Source organism: Rhinopithecus roxellana, chromosome 15, assembly GCF_007565055.1.
Source record: "Rhinopithecus roxellana isolate Shanxi Qingling chromosome 15, ASM756505v1, whole genome shotgun sequence".
In the NCBI taxonomy this organism is placed as follows: Eukaryota; Metazoa; Chordata; class Mammalia; order Primates; family Cercopithecidae; genus Rhinopithecus; species Rhinopithecus roxellana.
The window spans coordinates 73,658,365-73,675,395 of NC_044563.1; the positions used below are offsets into that span (position 1 = coordinate 73,658,365).

The window sequence follows — 17,031 nt, forward strand, 5'->3', positions numbered from 1 at the left end:
GGCGGGAATATCAGAGATGAGACATGGGACTTTGGCCTGGTAAGAAGAAATCATGGTCTCATGTCTAGGAGTAGGACTGCCTATTTTAAGAAATCACATCCAGCCAAGAACCTCATCCATAACTGTTCCTAGGAGATTTTGCACTGTAACTCCTAAATTCCGCCTTCTCCCACTTAGGGCTTGACTGTAGGATGCTAAGGTCAAAGCTACTTACTATAGGTTTCCCACCTTCTCTGCCAGGCACTGTGGATACCGCCCTGATCTTAGGCTCACATTTCAACAGCTTCAACAACTTGCATTTCAACAATCTGCATTTCAATGACAAGCCCCTAGTGGTATATCTGAAAGCAGTGCCTGGACAATCGGATCTCCTAATACCTCTGCTACTCCATCCTCAACAGGTAGAATTAAGGTCAAACTTGAAGAATTTTGACTAGATCAGCCAGGCGCAGTGACTTACACCTGTAATCCCAGCACTTTGGTAGGCCAAAGCAGGAACTGCTTGAGCTCAGAAGTTTGAAACCAACCTGGGCAACATGGTGAAACCCCATTTCTACAAAAAGTACAATTAGCCAGGTGTAGTGGCATGTACCTGTATTCCTAGCTACTCAGGAGGCTGAGACAGGAGGATCGCTTGACCCTGGGAGGTCGAAGGTCCAGTAGGCTGTGCTCACACCACTGTACTCCAGCCTGGGGGACAAATGCAAGACAATATAAGCCACTTCATAAACATCATTAAAAATAATAATTAAGTTTATATGGTTAAGTAAAAAGTTACTATATACACTAAACACCTTAGCATTTCACGGATAGAAGAGCCCATTCAGAACCAGAATCAGATAACTCGATTTGGGCTTTAGAAAGAGACCTAGGTTTAGCACCATGGTTCTCAGGTGGAGGCAATTTTGTTTCCCAGGAAACATTTGGCAATATCTGAAAACATTTTTGATTGTCACAACACAAGGAAGGAGGAAGGGTTGTGTTAGTCTATTTTGCATTGCTATAAAGGAATGTCTCAGACTGGATAATGTATAAAGAAAAGAGGTCTATTGGCTCACCACTCTGCAGGCTGTACATGAAGCATAATGCTAGGCACCTGCTTCTAATGCGGGCCTCGGGAAGCTTGCAATCATGGTGGAAGGCAAAGGGGGAGCCCGCATATCACATGGCAAGAGAGGGAGCAAGAGGTGAGGGATGCCAGGCTCCTTTAAACAACCCACTCTCATGTTAATTAATGGATGATCCAGAAGTCACTACCATGGCTGGGGGTGGGGGCACCAAACTATTCATGAGGGATCTACCCCCAAAACCCAAACACCTCCCACTAGCCCACCTCCAACATTGGAGGTCATATTTCAACATGAGATTTGGAGAGGACAAAACATCTACATCATATCGGGGGGATGGAGAGGTGCAACTAGCATGTAGGGAATAGAGGCCACTGTACAGTGAGTGCTGCCATACATCCCACAATGCATGGAACGCTCCCACAGCAAGGAATTACCTGGCCAGAAAAGTCAGTAGTGCTGAGGTTGAGGATCCCTGGCCTAGAGTTGGCAGAGAGGAAGAGAGGAAAGCTTTGGGCAAAGGTTGTGTGTGGGAGTGTGAGGGTTGGGGGGTAGAGGGGAGGTATAAGATGGAGGCAGGTGGAAGAACAATAGAAATACCAGGCCACCACCCCATGTTGTAATCCAGAGGAAGATTCCCTCCACCAACCAATGATAACTTATCTTCTGACTTACTGATCTCCATTAGCAACAAATATAAGAATCCCTTTTATATTTCACCTTTCATTCCTGCTCACCTTTTATTCCTACATGAAACAGGATCTCATAACCCTTCAGGGGTTTCTTCAAACTCTGACAAAATTACCTTCTACCCCTACTATACAGCCAAAGGTATTTTAGGCTTAATTTTTCTCCTCCTCCTCCTAATAATCCTAGTACTATTTTCACCTGACCTCCTGAGCGACCCAGATACGCTTTAGCCAACTCCCTCAACACCACATCCCAGATTAAGCCAGAGTGGTACTTTCTGTTTGCCTATGCAATCTTACGATCCATCCCTGACAAACTAGGAGGCGTACTGGCCCTTGTATTCTCCATTCTCATTCTAGCAGTTATTTCCGTACTTCACACGTCTAAACAACAAACCATAATATTCCGACCATTGAGTCAGTGCCTGTTCTGAATCTTAATGGCCAAACTATTTACACTCACATGAATTGGGGGACAGCCAATCCAATACCCTCGCCATTGGACAGACAGCATCTATTATGTACTTCTCTACCATCTATTTTATTTTATTTTATTTTGAGACAGTGTCTTGCTCTGCCGCCCAGGCTGGAGTGTAGTAGCGCAATCTCGGCTCACTGCAACCTCCACCTGCCAGGTTCAAACAATTCTTCTGCCTCAGCCTCCCAAGTAGCTGGAACTACAGGCATGCGCCACCATGCCCGGCTAATTTTAGTAGAGACGAGGTTTCACCATGCTGGCCAGGCTGCGAACTCCTGACCTTGTGATCCACCTGCTTCAGCCTCCCAAAGTGCTGGGATTACAAGCATGAGCCACAGCGCCCGGCCCTTCTACCATCCATTTTAGAATCTTAAAATGTTACCACCGAAGCTTAGAGATCCAGCCCAACTCCTTTGCATTGCAGATGTGGAAACAGCCCTAAAGAGACAGAATTGAGTGCTCAAGGCCACACAGGTTTCTAAATAGCAGAACCAGCTGCAGAACCCAGGCCCCTAACTCACTGGCCAGTCCTATTTCTTGTTTTATTTTTGACATCCAACAGTTCAATAACTTTTTGAATAGCTCTCTTACAAACCTCTGAGCTGCAGAATAGTTTTCAAAACTATTCTGCAGCTCAGAGGTTTGTAAAGCTTTTCTGCTAAGGACCGGAGAGTAAATATTTTAGGCTTTATAAGCCAGACGATTTCAGTCACAAATACTCAACGCTGCTGCTGTAGTGTGAAAGCCGCCATACACCATACATAAATGAATGGGTGTAGCTGTGTTCCAGCAGAATTTATTTATAGACACGGAATTTTAATGTTATACAATGTGTCAGAAAACGGTACCTTTTCTTTTAATTTTTTTTCCACCCATTTAAAAATGTTAGAAGAGTCTGGGCACAGTGGCTCACGCCTGTAATATCAAAACTTTGGGAGGCCATGGCGGGTGGATCACCTGACGTCAGGAGTTCGAGACCAACCTAGCCAACATAGTGAAACCCCATCTCTACTAAAAATACAAAAAATTAGCCAGGTGTGGTGGCGCACACCTGTAATACCAGCTGCCGAGGAGGCTGAGACAGGAAAATTACTTGAACCCGGGAGGCAGAGGTTGCAGTGAGCCGAGATCGGGCCATTGCGCTCCAGCTTGGGTGACAGAGCAAGACTTCATCTCAAATAAATAAATAAGAATTATTCTTAGCTCCAGGCCACATCAAATGGTGATAGGGTAGGGCACGAGGGGTGGGGGGCAGGTGGGAGCAGGGAGGATGTTACCAGATTTGGACTCTATATCAAAATTGCTGATATGCTGCTGTCAGAAAGTAGATCTCCGTAACCAGCAGGAAAAAATTTTAAAAACTAGAGTAAAGTGCAATACATTGCAAACAATACACACCATAAATACTGTTGTTGCTAAATGTAAGATAAAGTTTCATATTTCTATATGTACACACACATACACATAAGCACTAGAGAAAGATCCAGAAGGATCTTCATGAAGTTCATAACAGGAATTACTTGGGGGAGGGGAGGAGGCTTGATGGGAATAGGTCAAGGAAGGCCTTGCAGTGTTTCCATGTGTTTTATAATGAGAACATATTTATGTCTTAGTCCTGTAACTTTTTAAAGTTTTAAATTTAAAAAGAATCCATGTGTACCTTATACTAGTTCAATGAATTTGCCTCACCCCTCACAAATAAACTTCATCCCTCCTTGCTGCCTCATCCGAGGGAATCAGGGACAGAGCTGGAGAAGCCCAGGACAGAGCTTCAGCCCCTGCTTAGCAAGCCACCAGGAGGCAGCCCCAGGCCCTGGGGATTTCTGGTCATTTTATGGTTTGGGGGAGGGAGGGAAGAAAGGCTCTTTCATCAAATTAAAAAAATAAAATAAAATTACTACTCTTTCTGCTGGGATACTGATGGTCTAGGGCTCTTAGAGGATCTGACTTTGGAAACCCCAAGGACAAAGGAGACCTAAAAAGCAGCCGCAGCCAGTCCCCTGGTGTCTGGGTCGCTGCTCTCGAAACCTCCAGCACATGTGGTTTCAATCACCGAGCCTGGCGCCTTCCGCCACTCAGAAGCCCAGCAGCTTCGGGGCGCCCAACTGACTTCTTTGTTTGCGAGGAGCTGGGCCCAGCCAGGGTGGCCGCCTTCGCCTTCGAGAGAGGTTTTAGGCTCAGCCTTCCCCTTTCTATAAAATTCCGGAAATCTCAGGGCAGCCCCAGGCGACAGGCTGCAGGCAGCCTGCAGCCTGCTCCGGGGAGTTCTTATCTCCGGGGACAGCCTAACCCTGAGACCTCTTGGCCAGTGCCGTCCAAAGCAAACAGCAAGCAGATGGTCCAAGTTCGGCCTCTGGTGAAACTGTTTATTCTTAGGAGATGGCCATCTCCCCTCTGGGACCCTGCCGGCTCCACTAGCCTTTGCTCCTCTTTCCCTTCCGCATCTCCCCCTTTCTCCTTCTAAATGGGAGTCCTCTGAATTTGATACCACTTTTGAGCTTTAAGAAAGGTCTACCCCGTCTCTACTAAAAATACAAAAAAAATTAGCCGGCCGTAGCGGCGGGCTCCTGTAGTCCCAGCTACTCTGGAGGCTGAGGCAGGAGAATGGCGTGAACTCGGGAGGCGGAGCTTGCAGTGAGCTGAGATTGCGCCACTGCACTCCAGCCTGGGCCACAGAGCGAGACTCCGTCTCAGAAAAAAAAAAAAAAAAAGAGAAAGATCTGCAAGGAAAAGTCAGCATTCTTTCCATTGTGGAAGGTTAATTTGGTTTCCTAGAGGAGAAGGGTTGAATGGAAACATATGGGGCTGGGGAAACTGGACATGGGAGGTTTACATTCCCAGTTTGGAATGAGGACAAACCTTGTTTGCCTATGTTGGCCGCCTGTCACATCTAAAACCAGATGCCATTAGCCAGCCCCATCAGTAAGATTCCATTTATGGTAAGTTACTAAAGTTATACTTCCAGAAAGTTAAAGGTGACAAGGCGTCCTGGCTCACACCTGCAATCTCAGCACTTGAGAGGCCGAGGTAGGCGGATTCCGTGAGCTCAGGAGTTCGAGACCAACCTCGCCAACATGGTAAAACCCCTGTCTCTACTGAAAACACAAAAACTAGCCAGGCGTGGTGGCATGTGCCTGTAGTCCCAGCTACTTGGGAGGCTGAGGCAGGGGAATCGCTTGAACCTGGGAGGCAGAGGTTACAGTGAGCCGAGATCACGCCACTGCACCCCAGCCAGGGTGACACAGCGAGACTCAGTCTCAAAAAAAAAAAAAAAATTACTTGTAATAACCCAGGTTCCAGCCATGAAATATTACACTGGAGAGACCATAGACTTCCATCTTGGCCAGGGAGAGGAGGGCGGGGTGGGGGGGACCACCCCAGAATTGGCCCCCCGGCGGTATCATGGCGACCTGAACCCCGCTCCCCAAGAATATGAAAGTGATGATGACTCTTACGAAGTGCTGGATTTAACTGAGGATGCACGAAGACACCAGTGGTGGAATTCAGTGTTTGGCCACAGTTCGGGACCTATGGTGGAAAAATACTCAGTAGCTACCCAGATTGTAATGGGTGGCGTTCCTGGCTGATGTGCAGGATTTTTGTTCCAGAAAGTTGGAAAACTTGCAGCAACTGCAGTAGGTGGTGGTTTTCTTCTCCGTCAGATTGCTAGTCATAGTGGCTATGTGCAGACTGACTGGAAGGGAGTTGAAAAAGCTGTAAACAAAGCAAAAAGGCAGATTAAGAAACGGGCGGACAAAGCAGCACCTGAAATCAACAATTTAATTGAAGAAGCAACGAATTTATCAAGCAGCACATTGTGATATCTGGTGGATTTGTGGGAGGCTTTTTGCTCAGACTTGCATCTTAAGGACATGAATATTCTCACATAGCGGATTCAACTACGAGAAGAGAAGTGGCAGCAATAAGGGGTCTCTCAACAGTACATGCTGCCAGAGTCTCTAGGGCAAGGAGAAACAACCAGCTGGAAAATACTGAATTCACAATTTAGCATTTTACCATCTAAAGCTAGGCAAACTAGTATCTGCAACAGTAGTGTTCCTGAGCAAAACATGGCTTTCATCACTTTGTAAAAATTTGCATCTGTTTAGAAATTAGCCTATAAAATATCACCATTGTAGACAGAGAGAGAAAAGAAATATGTTGGATTTATTGCCTACTAAAATATTATTCTCTTTTTATGTAAATAAAATGTTCTTCATTGTGAAAAAAAAATAGAAATACTACAGTGGAAATACAAACCTGCAGGTAATCATCTTACCTTAATCAACCCAATTCCTAGCCTGGACTCCTGAAATATCTATGACAGACACCTCATTCAGGACTTTGTTTTTCACTGTTCCCTCCTGGGACATTGTCAGTCCTTAGCTTTGGCCATATATACATATACATATGGTATATAGGGTCTATAAATCAGAGTCCCTTCCCCCCACCTTCTTTTTTTAACTTTTGAGAACAGCACAAACACTGCAAAGATATTTGACAATTTTCTAAGGTATTTTGTTGTTCTTTTTTTGGGGGGTGAGGGACAGAGTCTTGTTCTATCACCCACGCTGGAGTGCAATGGCATGATCTCGGCTCACTGCAACCTCTGCCTCCCGGGTTCAAGCCACTCTCCTGCCTCAGCCTCCCAAGCAGCTGGGATTACAGAGGCCCGCCACCACGCCCGGCTAATTTTTGTATTTTTAGTAGAGATGGGTTTTCACCATATTGGCCAGGCTGATCTCAAACTCTTGACCTCAGGTGATCCACCCACCTCAGCCTTCCAAAGTGCTGGGATTATAGGCATGAGCCACCACGCCCGGCCTATTTTGTTGTTGTTGAAGTAAATAAGGAAAAAAAAATTCAAAACCAGTAAATTTGTTTATTGCTGCTCTTGGATTTATGACAGCTGGTATCCATGAAGCAAAGCGCTCTCCTGACAGTGCGCTAGCACATTGACAAGCTCACATGCTAGAGAGCAATTTTTTTTTTCTGAGACAGTCTTGCTCTGTTGCCCAGGCTGGAGTACAGTGGCACAATCTCACCTCACTGTAACCTCCATCTCCTGGGTTCAAGCGATTCTTGTGCCTCAGCCTCCTGAGTAGCTGGGACTACAGACATACGCCACCTTGCTGGGCTACTTTTTTGTATTTTTAGTAGAAATGGGGTTTCACCATGTTGGTCAGGCTGGTCTTGAACTCCTGACCTCACGTGACCCTCCTCACCCCTGCCTCAGTCTCCCAAAGTGCTGGGATTACAGGTGTGAGCCACCGTGCCCAGCCTAGAGTGCAAATTTGAACATGAAATGCCCTTGCTTAAAAACCCCAATGGCTCCCCTTTGCCTAAGCACCAGGGACAAATTTTAATCTTCTTAGTATGCTATTGTGAAAGAAAAAATTAACCATATACTTGTTAAAGATGGTAAGAAATACACTATTCAAGGGAAGTGTAGGCGAAAGAAAAAATCTTTTCCTTCTACCCTTTTTGGTTATTTGCTGGGGCTTTGTAACAAAAGACAGATTAATAAGAGATAAGCATACTTTTTTTTTTTTTTTTTAAGACAGTGTCTCTCTGTCACCCAGGCTGGAGTGCAATGGTGAGATCTCAGCTCACTGCAACCTCCCCTTCCTAGGTTCCAGCAATTCTCATGCCTCAGCCTCCTGAATAACTGGGATTATAGGTGTGCACCACCACGCCTGGTCAATTTTTGTATTTTTAATAGAGACGGGGTTTCACCATGTTGGCCAGGCTGGTCTTGAACTCCTGGCCTCAAGTGATCCACCCACTTTGGCCTCCCAAAGTGCTGGGATTACAGGCATAAGCCACTGCCTACAAATGTATTTAATATAGTCTTATGTGACATGAGAGCCTTCATAAGAAAATGAAGCCCCAGAAAAATAGTTAGACATGTTTTTACTAGGTTTGATGAAGAGTAAAAAATCACGGGAAAAGGGTATGATCTAAGGGTAATAAGCTGGGGGAGACACAAGGCTTGGCCACTCAGATTCTTCTCAGTGTTCCTGTCTTCACAGACAAGGACACGCCTTCCTCTGGGAATAGGGAGGTTGCCTCTCATGTCAGGGGCTTATGACCTTCTTGAGGGGATGGTTAGACAGTCCTTCCTACACCTGCTCTTTCTCAAATTTCATTGGCTTAAAATACTCAATATGCCAAGGTGTCATATTTTGGGGTAGGATGTTCTGAACCCCATCATAGTAGTGGCTACTATGATGGGGTTTTGTAGTATGGGCTAGAGATGGGGCTCAAATCCAGGGACAATAAGGAAAAGTGGAGATTTATAGCCAAGAAACAAGGTAGGGGAATCAATGGATGGAAAATCACTAGGAAGTAGGGTAACTCTTTGTTAAACTGACTTAACAAGATTTCTGCTGAAAGGAAGCCAGGGTAAGAAGATGTTGACGGTGGTCAGACTGAGTGGAGGATTCCACTAAACTCACTCAGTAGGATCCTTGATAAAACTGGGGTAAGCGGACCTAGACAGAGCCAAAGGTTGGGCCTAGTCAAAAGGAGGACCCAGAGGAGCCTGACTAGAGCCCAATCAAGGAGTCTATGTTCATGCGAACTTCTGATTTCTCCATTACCCTTTTCCAGCCTCATTTCCAGTCATTAGAGCCTGTGGATTCTATACTGATGTCATTACAAACTTCCCATCTTTCCCTAATGTATCTCCAGGTCATCCCAACAACTCTAGAATTCCATGGCGGACAGTTATAGTCTCAGAAGCCAGGCACAGTGGCACATCCCTATAATCCCAGCCTCTGGGAGGCTGAGGCAGGCGGATCGCTTGAGGTCAGTAGTTTGAGACCAGCCTGGCCAACATGGCGAAACCCTGCCTCTACCAAAAAATACAAAAATTAGCTGGGCATGGTGGTGCACGCCTACTTGCGAGGCTGAGGTGGGAGAATCGCTTGAGCCCAGGAGGTGGAGCCTGCAGTGAGCAGAGATCACACCACTGCCCTCCAGCCTGGGCCACAGAGTAAGACCCTGTCTCAAAAGTGAAATAAAATAAAAATAAAAAACAGGGCCAGGTGCAGTGTCTCACGCCTGTAATCCCAGCACTTTGGGACGCCAAGGCGGGTGGATCACTTGAGGTCAGGAGTTCGAGACCAGCCTGGCCAACATAGTGAAATCCTGTCTCTACTAAAAATACAAAAATTAGCTGGGCGTGGTGGCAGGCGCCTGTAATCCAAGCTACTTAGAAGGCTGAGGCAGAAGAATCACTTGAACCCGGGAGGCAGAGGTTGCCGTGAGCCAAGATTGTACCACTGCACTCCAGCCTGGGCAACAGAGCAAGACTGTGTCTCAAAAATAAGATAAAATAAAATAAAATAAAATAAAATGAGAGAGACAAAAATAAGATAAAAAAAAGGAAAAAGTTATCACCTCAGAGCACAGAGGAATAGAAAACACTGGGGAAACTGCGATTTAGGAAACAGCCACATCTCCATGTGGACCTTCTGAATAGCTTTCCATATTTGACAGTTCCCCAAAGTAATCATTCCTTTGCTGAGTCCTTAACAGGGCAGCTGCCCACTCACCGGCCATGTGCCCTGGCATGGGACTGAATCAGCCTACAGGAAGATAGGAATCATATCTTTCTGCAATTTGCTAAAAAGAAAAAAAAATGCTATTTGTGGAGCAGAGGTTCTGCCTCAGCACTTGGTTCAGTTCTGCTCCTTCCTGAGAGGTTTCTTACACGTACGCACCCCCGCAAAGATTCTTACTTTCCTTCACTTTTGTACTTCTTACTATAAGAGCTAAGATAGATTTTATACAACATGCTTTAAACAAGATTATATTTAATCCTTATGACAGCATGTGAAAAGGTACTATTATTATGCTCATTTTATAGATGATAAAAGTAGGTTTAGAAAAATTAAGGATCTTGGCCAGCTGCGGTGGCTCACGCCTATAATCCCAACACTTTGGGAGGCTAAGGCGGGTGGATTGCCTGAGGTTAGGAGTTCAAAACCAGTCTGGCCAACATGGTGACACCACGTCTCTACTAAAAATACAAAAATTAGCCGGGCATGGTGGCGCATACCTGTAATCCCAGCTACTCGGGAGGATGAGGCAGGAGAATCACTCAAACCCGGGAGATGGGGGTTGCAGTGAACCAGGATCACACCATTGCACTCCAGCCTGGGCAACAAGAGTGAAATTCTATTTCGAAAAAAAAGAAAAGAAAAAAGAAAGAAAGATAGATTAAGGACAGAGTCAGGACTCGAATGTGACCCAAACCCACTCAAGTAACCATCCTCCACACTGCGTTTTGAAACCCAGTATTTAAGAGTTTGGAAAAGGTTAGTTTTGGGCTTATTTTTGGTTATTGTTCATTTGTTTGTTTTGTCTTGCTTCTAATCTTAAATACATAAAATTAAAGTAAGAACAGTTAGAAATTCCCTCCAAGAGTCAAAATGTTTCTTTTTCAAAATATTCTTTCTATATTTTTCTTTTTTTCTGTATTTTTTTCTAATCTTTGTGGCTACCATGAAATATTTCTCAATGGAACTGATGGAGCAAGAGAAATTTCTAGGCTCTTTATATTTGAGGGATGAGAAAAAGATCTAAAACTAAACAGTAATAGTATTTGGAGGGAAAGAAAAATGATCACCTAAGTACTACTTTGGAATGACAGATATTATTTTTGAAATCCAGCTGGACACAGTGGTTCACGCCTGTAATCCCAGCGCTTTGAGAGCCCAGGGCGAGTGAATTACTTGAGGTCAGGAGTTCAAGACCAGCCTGGCCAACATGGTGAAACCCTGTCTCTACTAAAAATACAAAAATTAGCCAGGCATGGTGGTGCACACCTGTAATCCCAGCTGTTTGGGAGGCTGAGGCAGGAGAATCATTTGAACCTGGGCGGTGGAGATTGCAGTAAACTGAGATAGTGCCACCGTGCTCCAGCCTAGGCGACAGAGTGAGACTCTGTCTCAAAAAAAAAAAAAAAAGAAGAAAGAAAGAAAAAAAAAGAATTCCATTTGGGGAAGGAAAACAAAGAACTTACCACACTTTTCATGCTGTGTGTGAATATCATATACATGTATGCTATGATGGTGTTTAGAAGCAACTCTGAATGGAGTTTTAGATTTGTGAACTATTTTCTGACTCCTGAACTACTTTTTTCCCCAACCCTTTTCCACAGCTCAACCCTCACCCTCCCAGAATGCCTGCTGTCCATTCCTTGGCATGTGCAGGAGGCAGGAACCATGCATTTCCCAGTGGGTGCCTGCCAGGGAAGGTGGGCTTCTGTCCATCTGGGCGAGGGCATCATTTAGGGAACATTAGCTTGTGTCAAAGGAAGGGTGATAAAAATTTTTCTTTTCCCTCCTGACTTGGTTAAACACCATCCAGACCATACCATTTTTCTTAATTTGCACTGGGTGGACAATAAATAATTTTTCTCCCTTTTTAATTTTGCCAAACCCTGCCCAAGAAAGCAGGGCAAAGCCTTGGTGGCCCTGGGGCCATTTCCCAGCACCTCCCAGGGAGCTCTACCAGACCACGGTAACTCTGAGTGAAAATGATGGGAAGTGATCTTCATCCACAAAAGGGCCAGTCTGAGGCCTCTCCAGGCAGTTACATCCCATGGACTCCCCTGTACAGTTCCCAGAGTTTCAAATTTCTGAAAGATGAATACCATACAGTATTCTCCAGCCCCAACACTAATTTTCTTTACCTCCTTTTCCCTTGAATATTTTTACTCTTTCTCACCATCTGCATTCTTATGAAGAGAGGTTTCCACTCAATCCTGCTTTAACATGCTGTTTTCTGAGTGTGGGCAGAGCCTTCTCTGTGGCTTAGTGGTTTTGAATGCTAAACAGAGCAGGAGACAAAATTTGATCCCTGGCTCTGTAACTTATATTTATTCTCTAGTATTTCAGGTCTGGAGCCTCCAGGAAAACAAAAAAAAAAATGTGTTTTGATAAAAAGGAAGGAGTAGGTGGATTAGATGTGAAACACCATTTCTGAAAACAACAGGGTGTCAGAAGTCAGAATACCTGGGTTCTAGTCCCAACTTTGCATTAACTTGCATCAGTTGGCTTGTCACTTAGTTGCCTAATGTATAAGGTAAAGTGGTCAAATGAGAAGTGGTACTGAACTATATATATATATGTGTGTGTGTATATATTGAGATGGAGTTTCACTCTTATTGCCCAGGCTGGAGTGCAACGGTATCATCTCGGCTCATTGCAACCTCCGCCTCCCGGATTCAAGCACTTCTCCTGCCTCAGCCTCCAGAGTAGCTGGGATTACAGACACCCGCCACCACGTCAAGCTAATTTTTTGTATTTTTGCTGGAGATGGGGATTCACCATGTTGGCTAGGGTGGTCTCCAACCTGACCTCAGGTGATCCACCTGCCTCGACCTCCCAAAGTTCTGGGATTACAAGTGTGAGCTACTGCTCTCGGCCCTGAACAATATTTAGAAGCACAAATTTTAAAGCAGACAGATCTTCAGTTCTAACACTGGCTATGCTAATTATTGGCTGTATTTCTGCAGAGAATGTCTTTGACTTCCCTAAGCCTCAGTTTCATCATCTATACAATGGGAATAAAAATCATACCTATTCTATGGGGTTGTGTAAGGATTAAATAAGATAGTGTTCACAGAACTCTCAGCAAGTGTTCAATATAGGTAGCTATTTGTATAAAAGTTTCATAAAATTCTTCCCACCTCTATATATTTTAATATTCAATTTGAAAAAAAGGTCAAATTAGTTGTTTGACATATACTGATGATTAAACTTTTAATTATTTTTCACTTTTTAACTTGCAGTCTTTTTCTCTTTTTTTGAGATCATGGTCTCACCATGTTGCTCAGGCTAGAATGCAGTGACATGGTCATAGCTCACTGCAGCCTCTACCTCCTGGGCTCAAGCGAAAATCTCACATCAGCCTCCCAAGTAGCTGAGACTACAGGCATGTGCCATCATATCTGGCTACTTTTTAATTTTTGGTAGAGGCAAGATCTTGCTATGTTGCTCAGGCTGGTCTCAAACTCCTGGGCTCAAGCAATCCTCCCACCTCAGGATTACAGGCCTGGACCACCATGCTGGGATTACAGGCCTGAGCCACCATGCCGGCCTTATAGTCCTACTTTGTTTTCGTTTTTTTAAAGAAGTCCCCTTTCTTCCTGGTTGGTTGAGTTTTTTGTTTTTTGTTTTTTTTTTTAAATCATGAATGGGTATTGAATTTGTTAAAGTCTTTTTCTTCATTCTCCATCTGCTGAAATTATACTGCTTTTCTTCTTTATCCTATAAATATGGGGAATTACTATGATTAATTGATTTTTTATTGTTAAACCAACCTTATATTCTGAGGATAAAACCTACTTGGTCTGATGCATTACCTTTTTTTTTTTTGAGACAGAGTCTCACTCTGTCGCCAGGCGGGAGTGCAATGGTGCGATCTTGGCTCACTGCAACCTCTGCCTCCCTGGTTCAAGCGATTCTCTTGCCTCAGCCTCCTGAGTCTGGGATTACAGGCTCGCACCATCACGCCCGGCTAATTTTTTTGTATTTTCAGTAGAGACAGGGTTTCGCTGTGTTGGCCAGGCGGGTCTCAAACTCCTGACCTCAGGTAATTTCACCTGCCTTGGCCTCTTAAAGTGCTGGGATTACAGGCGTGAGCCACCATGCCCGGCCACATTACTCTTTATATCTATTACTTGATTTGATTTTGTTAAGGGATGATTGCATGTAAGTTCATGAGTGATATTGGTCTGTGATTTTCTTCTGTGTGTATGTGATATCTTTATCTGGGTGTTGGGATCAGAGTAATGTTGATAAAATGAAAAGGAAGTGCTCCTTTTCTATTTTCTCAAAGAGTTTGGGTAGAATCACTGTCATTTCTCCTCTCTGAAAGGTTTAGTTCTGGCTTTTAAATGTAAAACAAACCGCCCCTTTTAGTCCTCCCTCCCTCCACACAGTAAGTCTTAATTACAAATATGGAAAAGAAGCCATTATAAAAAGAGGTGGGCTGGGTGCGGTGGCTCACACCTGTAATCCCAGTACTTTGGGAGGCCGAGGTGGGTGGATCACTTGAGGTCAGGAGTTCGAGACCAGTCTGCCCAACATGGTGAAACCCCATCTCTACTAAAGATACAAAAATTAGCTGGGCATGATGGTGCATACTTGTAATCCCAGCTACTCAGGAGGCTGAGGCAGGAGAATTGCTTGAATCCAGGAGGCGGAGGTTGCAGTGAGCTGAGATCGCGCCACTGCACTCCAGCCTGGGTGACAAAGAAAGACAGTCTCAGAAAAAAAAAAAAAAAAAGAAAAGAAAAAGATGAAATTATTTAAAGATGGAATTATATGTTCATAGTTTCCTGTACTTTCCTTTATATCATTTATCACATTTATACACTTAATTATATTTAACTTATCACATTTAATATAATTAAATTCTTATAATTATTTCTCTCTTATTACTATGAGTCTTTTTCATACAATTATAAGTGTCATGAGGGATGAACTAGTTCTGTTTTCTTATTACTGTCTTCATAAACTTAGCTCAAGAGTAGAAAGACAGCTGACCAGGCGCAGTGGCTCACACCTTTAATCCTCACACACTGAAACGCTGAGGCTGGAGCACTGCTTGAGCCCAGGAGTTCAAGACCAGCCTGGGCAACACACTGAGATGCCTGTCTCTACAAAAAATAGGACTGGTAAATAATTGATTAATACATGGATAAATTAATTAATACATTACTTAATGTTTTCAGATTAACTTCCTGTAGAATTTGCATGTTCCTCTGAAAAATTAATTAATTCGGCTTGCATCCATTGAGGGCCTATTTGGTGATAAGCATTTTGTAAATACAAAGAAGAATTGAAAAGAATGGCCCTGCCTGGGGAATTTAGCATGCAGTAGGAGAAAAGACGAGACACTAGATAGGCATGACAAAATGTAAGATCTATTATAGAAGAGTCTACAGAGTATTACAGGAAAATGGATTAAAAAAGAAATTCATGCTATTCAGGCAAAGCAATATATTCAGGCTGGCCCCTTGAAAGAGAGGAAAAGATTTTCTAAGCAGGGAAGGTGAGGCAATAAGCAGGTGAGGCAATGAGCAGCATGTGGTGGGTGTGGCTAGGAAGGTGTCTTTGTTATACTCTAGCCCAGCACATTGTCCAGTGGGTGCTTCCTATGTGCTCCTGCTGTGGGAAAAGAGAGCAGAAAGCAAAGACAGTGGGCTGGGCTCAGTGGCTCACACCTGTAATCCCAGCACTTTGGGAGGCTGAGGCGGGTGGATCACATGAGGTCAGGAGTTTGAGACCAGCCTGGCCAACACAGTAAAACCCCGTCTCTACTAAAAATACAAAAAATTAGCCAGTTGTGGTGGCACATGCCTGTAATCATGGCTACTTGGGAGGCTGAGGCAGGAGAATTGCTTGAACCCGGGAGGCACAGATTGCAGTGAGCTGAGATCATGCCACTGCACTCCAGCCTGGGCAATAGAGCAAGACTCTGTCTCAAGAAAGAAAGGAAAGGAAGGGAAGGGAAGGGGAGGGACAGGAGACGAGGTGAGGGGAGGGGAGGGGAGGGGAGGGAAAGTGAGTGCTGGGGAACGTGGCCCCCAGTCCACATCCTGAAGAACCTTGACTGTTTGTGCAGGAGTCTCCTCTTGATCTTGTAGGCAGTGGTAAGGCCACTCAAGGTTAAGTAGGGCAGTGCTTTGCAAACTTTTCCATGAGTGCTCCTAAAGGCAGAGTAGTGTGCACGGGGACCTCTGGAGATTTGGGACATAGCCCAGAACCACCTGCCAAAGCCTGGCATTGCTTTGAAGTCTTGCTTTAGCTTAAAAATGCATATAAGGCCAGGTGTGGTGTCTCTTGCTTATAATCCCAGCACTTGGGGACGCCGAGGCAGGCAGATTGCCTGAGTTCAGGAATTCAAGACCCATCTGGACAACATGGTGAAACCCTGTCTCTGCTAAAAATACAGAAAATTAGCCAGGCATGGTAGTGCACACCTATAGTCCCAGCTACTCGGGAGGCTGAGGTGGGAGGATCACTTGAGTTTGGGAGGCAAAGGTTGCAGTGAACCGAGATCTCACTGAGGAAGGAGACCACTACTACTCCTGCTGCCCTCCTCCCCTCACCTTGCTTAGTTCACAAGACAGGAGGAAAGAGAGAAAGAAACAAAAGTAAGATAAATAGCCAGACAACCTTGGCACCACCACCCGGCCCTAGGAGTTAAAAAAAGTAATAATAATCACATCAACCCCTGACCTAAACTACTTGTGTTATCTGTAAATCCCAGACACTGCATGAAAAAAGCATTGTAAAACTTTCTGTTCTGTTAGCTGATGTATGTAGGCCCCAGTCACGTTTCCCACGCTTGCTCGATTTATCACGACCCTTTCATGTGGACCCCTTAAAGTTGTAAGCCTTTAAAAGGTCAAGTATTTCTTTTTTGGGGAGCTCGGCTCTTAAGACACGAGTCTGCCGATGCTCCTGGCTGAATGAAAAACCTCTTCCTTCTTTAATCCGGTGTCTGAGGAGTTTTGTCTGCAGCTTGTCCTGCTACATCCCCACTGCACTCCAGCCTGAGTGACAGAGCCAGACCCCGTCTCAAAAAAGAAATGCATATAAATTTTGTATTCCACTCCACATATATATATATATTTAAAAACAGGGCAGTGTTTTCAATTACTTATTTAGTAAACTGACGCTCCAAGAAAATATTGATTACATAATTATCTTAGAATGCTATGTGTTTCTGTCTCACTGCCCAAGACCCTCAGGGATATGTACACATTTCTGAG

At 44.5% G+C, this 17,031-nt stretch overlaps 1 protein-coding gene and 1 pseudogene across 1 annotated transcript in view; both read left to right on the forward strand.

Annotated features, from left to right (window-relative positions):
• Positions 1-17,031, forward strand: part of CLMP (CXADR like membrane protein) — a 120,425-nt gene that overhangs the window by 51,480 nt on the left and 51,914 nt on the right. The window lies entirely within an intron of this gene.
• On the forward strand, positions 5,537-6,102 carry LOC104656771 (annotated as a pseudogene).